Genomic DNA, 6,953 nt, shown 5'->3' on the forward strand with positions numbered 1-6,953 from the left:
TATGTTGATAATGCTTTTCAAACTTCGTTTTTGTTAAAAGGCTAATTTTTCTTTTAATAACAACTTTTGAAGTGAAGAATTTTGTAATAGTAGGTTAAAAATGAACCCTATGTTTTCTTCAATTATAATTATGTGGCAAACTTAATGAAATAACTGAAAATACCAGCTTACGATCCTTACCAAAGAAGGCAACTTTTGACGTAAAAGTTTCTCTATTCCAGAGTCAGTAGAACAATTGGGCCTACCAGACCCTCAAGCTTTGGGGATAGGCCAACTACTTCCAGCATGATGCAAGAGAATTTGAGTGATTGTGTTCTCTCTTTGTCCAAGGATGGTACATATCTAGCATGTTCTGGGTGCTTAAAAGAGAAGTTAATTCAAGACATGTATTTATTGTCTTAGGGGATTGCACTAAGATTTTTGGGACATTCTTTATGTAAAACTATATGGCATTATGGTAGTTTACTTCTTTTTTTTTTTTTTTTTTTTTTTGAGACAGAGTTTTGCTCTTTTTGCCCAGGCTGGAGTGCAATGGCGTGATCTCAGCTCACTGCACCCTCTGCTTCTGTGGGTCAGGCAATTCTCCTGCCTCAGCCTCCCGAGTAGATGAGATTACAGACAACCTCCATCATGCCCAGCTAACTTTTTGTATTTTTAGTAAAGACGAGGTTTTACCGTGTTGGCCAGGCTGGTCTCAAACTCCTGACCTCAGGTAATCCACCCGCCTTTGCCTCCCAAAGTGCTGGGATTACAAGTGTGAGCCATCAAGCCCAGTCGGTAGTTTACTTCTTGCCCTGTAGTTGTTTTTTCATGATAATGATTTGAAATATTTTTAGTTTAAAAAAAAATCGTCTCAGAACAGCACTGACCCACAAGGGAGTTTGCCAATATAGGTGCTGTAAAAGCTTTAAAAGAAAAGAGTCACCTCTCCATAGGGTAATTTCCCTTTAATTTAAGCCCTATAAAGCAAAATCATGAAAAAACAATGGAGCTTTATTAAAGAGTGAAGAAGGCCCTACATCTCCTTTTGTGGTAGATGGAAGGAGTGTCCAAGTTACTTTCTTCTTTGCATGTAAGTTATAATTGTTTAGAAAGGGATCATGGTTTTATTTTAAATGTTTTCCCATGAACTCTTAACATTTGGTCTATTTTGCAAAGACTGGCTTTCCTCTGTCTTGCAGAGTTCATACCTGCATTATCAGCAGCAGCCATTTCCCAGTGGACCAACCTGTCTTCATCCAGGGAAGGCTGGGACACTTGCCATGCTTCAAAGGAGCCACAAGCTTTCCAAAAGGAGTGGGAACAGGTAGATTATCTTTGCCGCAAGTACAGAGGCAATTCTGGAGTACACAATTTGGCTTGTGCCAAAGCTCTGCCTTCTATGGCTGCACTTAGATGCTCCCTGATGCCAGCCCCTCTACTTTGTCTGTGCCCATGGTCATTGGCTGTGATGCCACAAAAGCCTGTTTCATTGACACAAACATTACTTTTTCTTTCCATTTCATTTAATATGGTTTTGTTAAAGAAAAACAGCCTTATTAAATGAAACCCTCATTACTAATGCCCACTTGGAGCATATGGCTGGGGGTCAGTTATCACAACATCTAAAATAAACCTTTTTTCCCAGAATTGTGTGTTTTAATTTGGTCATAAGAAACATTTCCTCTTAGTGGAACATGACACCTCCCAACTTGGGGATACTTGTCTTTTTGAGTAAATGAATCTATTTGGCAATTTCTAACGAACATAAATAAGTGGAAATTATTTATCCCCATGCCATTCTCCCCCAGTTTTATTGTTGTCTTTGGTGACAGAAGTACCAATTTTTAATGCTTCAGAACTCAACAACTGAAAGTAATTTACTTTGTGTTCTCATACTAGAAAGTGAAAAACATCAAATCACACAAAGGCATATTTGGGTCCATACAGAAAAAGAATTCTAGTAAGTTTTATAGTCTGCAACATCCTGAGGTAATTCCATGCCATGACTCCACTTAGTCTTTCTTTACACTTTGATGATGTAGCACCTTGTACATACAAGGTGCTTAACAACCAGCTGTTGATGTAGAGGTGTGATCTAGGAATTGGCCTTAAATGTGAAACATACATCACTCTTTCCATAATCATTCAGAGACTCATTCCATAGTCTCATCAGTCAGAGACTGAAAAGTCACCTGCCTGCTGCAACAGAAAGATCTCACCACATGAAGTGGGCAAATGAAGCCCTTGGTCTGATGTACAGGCATATTGCCTTTCCCAATTGTACCTTTGCTGTCCTCCTTCCTAACATTGATACACTGAGCTGGACACAGGATTTTCTTTTACCCTGCTGTTCTTCACCTCAGTGCTGCTGCAGTTAAGACCAGGGAAATAAAATCCACACGGTTAAGTTTCTATAAAGTTTGCACTCATTGTTTGGGAAGGACATGGTTGTAAATTGGAAGCTGCCCACCAAATCCTCTGAGATTAATGAATCAGAGAAAGTGCCATTGCTCTCTTGGGAGGAAGTCACTGCCTCAGTTTAAATGAAAGGCGTTTGGTCTATGGGGGATGGCATGCTAATGGGCTGCCTTCCTCCCCAAATCACTTTACAGATCCCTTAAGCATATTAGCAACCCAATTCTATCATGATTTAAGAGCAGGTTACCATTTTATACAAGTAAACTGAGTTTCCTTTGTTTTAATGACATGAATATTAGAGAAATTCCAAAATATTTAGATGTATGCCAATGGGCTAAATTTGTTCTAAAACACACCTTCTTTTGTAATAAGCAGTCACTACTGTTTTCATTACAGCAGAATGTATTGCGTTTGTGATTTATTCTCCAATTGTGACTGATGAATTACTAGAGCAAACGACTTTGGGAATTTAGGTAAGTAAAAAAAATTGTTAAGAAAATTTTATCTTGGAATTGCTAATATTCTACATTTTTCTTATGGTAGTCTTTGCCTCTTGTAGATTTGGTATTACCATTTTGAGAATTTTCTATTTTAAAAGACATTGCTGTAAAGGCAAGCAGTAGATTGGGGAAGTATATATACAAAAAACATTGCACAAAAAATATTAAAGAGCTCATACACATTGATAGGAAGAACACCAAGCCCCTGACAGGTAATCTAGGAAAATTTAAGATGAACAAAAGAAAAAACAAGGCTAGTGCACATATGGTAACATGTTCAACCTTATTAATATTTGAATAAATGCAAATTAAGAGGATATAATTTTTACCTTTTGAATAATATGTCACGCTGGAGAAGATGTGCTAAATTTGGGACTTTCGTTCTTTATAGTGTGGTTCTTTCACTGAAATACGTTAAATTTGCTAAAGTCAATCACCTAAGGCTCTTTCTTGCCCGTAGGTTTGTAAGTTCATTATCAGGTAACCGCCATCAACTAAGGCTGAGTATTTAAAAGAATACTTTTAAGGTAGGCACAGTCACATGTGCCATAGTCTCAGCTAAGTGAAAGGATTGCTTGAGCCCAGGAGTTCAAGGCTGCAATGAGCTATGATCATGCCACTGCACTGCAAAGCCTGGCAACAAAACAAGACCCTGTCTCTTAAAAATAAAACAACAACTTTTAAATAAATGACTTAAAAAACTGTCCATTTCTTGAACAACAAATACTGCACAAATAATATTCAGAAGAAACAAAAGATCATGTACAGGACAGGGCACCATTTCAATGATTTAATTCCTAATTTTATCACCATTCATTCATTTAACAAATACTTATTGAACAACTACTATGTACCTATCATTGCTCTAGGTCTTGGAGGTGCAGGAGTGGGCAAGTCAAAAAGGTTCTTTTTCTCATTACTCTTACATTATATTTTGCAATTATATCATAACTCCCTTACTTAGAAAAAAAAAAAAAAAAAAAAAAAACCCTAGTTTTCTACTCATATTCCAGAATCACAGCACTTAAAAGGTTAAAGTTTTTGATATTTAGCCTTAACAGGAGAAAGCACATCAATCTTGAAATTGTCAGTTCCTTTTTACATGTTTTTAGGTTTTCTTCTACAAGCTTAGAAAGGAAAAATCAAACAAAGCCATCTCTTTCCCCAGTGGCTTGTGTCTGACTCATAACATTTCCTGACTAATCAGCTCCAATTAGTGGAGTCATTAAGATTCTGGTGAGGTGATCAAATTTAGATTCTATTCCATCTCTTCTAGTAGAGCACCCTTGACAATGGAAGATGAGAATGGGGCGACAGCAGTCTGGGAATGAGGACTAGGATAAGGTGGTCGCTAAGAGCCTGGGCTTTGGATTAGAAAGTCTGGGCTGGGCCCTCCACTTACCAGCTATCTAAGCAGGGGTAAGTCAATGAACTGTCCTGTGCCTTGGCTGCCTCGTTCTCAAAAAGACAATAAGGAGTTTCAACCTCATAAACTCCTTATGGGGCTTGGATGAGATACCACTTCATGCAGCCTTCATCCAGTAGCTGTTTAGTACCTTGAAACAACACTCATCACAGTCATGATTTTCTAGAAAACTAACATTTTGCTCAATAATTTATGTAAATATTATATTCTATGATAATATAGTTATAATTGTTTTAATATAAAAAGATTTTCCTATAGCTCTACCAATTCTTTTTTTTTTTTTAGTAAATTGACCTTTAGGGAAGGAGTGCCATGTCCCTATGTCCCTTCTTGTCTTCACCTTCCATTTTGCTATCCTGGTTTATAAAACAAGACATTTTTTCTTGCTTCTTCCATTGTTTGTCCTCTCCCCATTGTCTGCCCTTCCCCTCACCCCCCCCCATAGTATAAGGTATTATTTATCCAGCAGTATAATTGTAGCCTTTTGCAGGCAGCTTCATAGCCAACCAGTCTATTTTTTATGGTGTAGTTTTTAAAGGGTCAATTCCTTTTCTTTTGAACACCAATGACTCTATGTAGATGTTGAATAGTCTCTGCCAGGAAGGCATAATCTGGATAATAGCCCTATCCTAGCTGGCAGAAAGATAAATTTATTCTCACATTCATGAGACTTCCATAACAGAGGGACTTTCTGTTTATTCAGTCTGCATATTACAGAAGAGAACACCAGCCTTCCAATTCCTGCTCTTTATATTATATTTAAGAGAAGGTGGATCTTTTGTTTCATTCATCCATTCATTCATTTTTAAATTAAATATTATTGAGATAAATATTTAAGATAATGGATATCCCTATTACCCTGATTTGATCTTTATGCTTTATATGAATGTATCAAATTATCACATGTACTCCAAAAATATGTGCATTTGTTATATATTAACAAAAAATTATTGAAAACTTACTATGTCTAAATGTCATTGCTTTGCTATTTGTTAAGTCTTCTGCCCAAGAGAAAGATCCCTTCTTGCCAAAAAAAAAAAAGAAAGAAAAGAAAAAGAAAAACAAGAACATGCTTTAACAAGAAAAAAAAAATGAAAATGGGAATTTGGAAAGTATGAGTTACATGAACTGGAGTAAACTATAGGTTACCTATAGGACTTGCAAGCCCTACAATTCTGTGAGCAAATGAGCAAATTTCTTAATATAAACGTCTCTCTCACACACATACACACACACAGGCATGCACATACACACACCCTGTTGATTCTGGAGAACCCTGGCTAACAAAGTTACATGTCACTTTTACTTCATTGCAGTTATTAACTGCATTTATTACCTGCTATGGTTTGAATGTTCCCTCCAAAATTCATGTTGAAATTTAATTGCCATTGTGACAATGAAAAGGTGGGACTTTCAAGAGGTGATTAGGTATTGAGGGCTCTGCCCTCAAAGGTGGGTTAGTGCCACTGTGGAGGGAATGGGTTAGATATCTTGGGAGTTCAGCCCCGTTTTCCTTGCCTCGTGTGCCTGCTTTCCCTTGTTCCATGGGATGGCCCTGTCAGTTGCTGATGCTATGCTTTTGGACTTCCCAAACCTCCAGAACCATGAGCCAAATAAAACTGGTATTCTATTATGGCAGCAGAAAACCTACTAATACCTTGCCTTATATTGCTTTATGCAGAAAAGGCTTTCTTCCTCCAGAGAATATCAAGATGCCTCACTGATGAGGAGCAGACACCTTTTACTTTTTTGTAGATGAGTTTGGGCAAAGTGCCAACAAAGGGCCTGCAGTACTGGGGTCCCTGATGAAGATGTATTTGGTGATATCTGGAAAGCAAATTTGTACTCTGGGAATTTGATTATTAATACAAAACCAGGGATGGAAAGAATGTTCTGGTCAAGCTCATCAGGGTAGAAGAATCAACCTACATGCATTGGCAGTTTATTTTAAGCACGGGAATAGGTAATAGCTCTGGAACCTGACATGCTTAGGTCTTCTCACTGCAGCTTCTAAACTGCATGCTTAGTCCCTTCCCAGGCTCTGATCTAATCCATCTTAAGACAACTAAAAAGATTCTGACTATATCTTGAATACTCTGCAGATCTACTCCTGGGACTGTGCCTTGACCTGGAATGCTTCTCAGAACCCTGAATCAACTGTATGAGAACTTATGGGGACCTACCAGACTGTTTAATATCTTGCTTCAAACCTACTAAGAATCCTAACTTCAAGCATGGCCACTGCTCTGAATCTCCTGTACCTATGTCCCATTTACTGCCCCTAAGATGAAAAGACTGACTGATCCAAGTAAAGCTTGAATTCATGTCCACCCACCCTCAACATCCAGGTTGGGATTGCTGAGCACAACTCTAAGCTCACTGTCCCTCTCAAGCTCTGCTCTTCTCCCTTACTAAGATACCAAGGCAGGTACACTGTGGAGGTCCCAGAAGCCTCTCTGCCAAATCATTCTAAGATAGGAAGAAGAGAAATCGTGCAGTGATTTGGGACAATGAATCCATTGGGTGAATGGATCTGCTGTGTGCTGGGTCCCTGGGAGGCCCTGTGTCATTTGGGGAGATAGACATCCTCTATGGCCCAACGTAAGAGGCCCATCCTCTGGAGATGT

Source organism: Piliocolobus tephrosceles, chromosome 8 (assembly GCF_002776525.5).
Source record: "Piliocolobus tephrosceles isolate RC106 chromosome 8, ASM277652v3, whole genome shotgun sequence".
NCBI classification, from domain to species: domain Eukaryota; kingdom Metazoa; phylum Chordata; class Mammalia; order Primates; family Cercopithecidae; genus Piliocolobus; species Piliocolobus tephrosceles.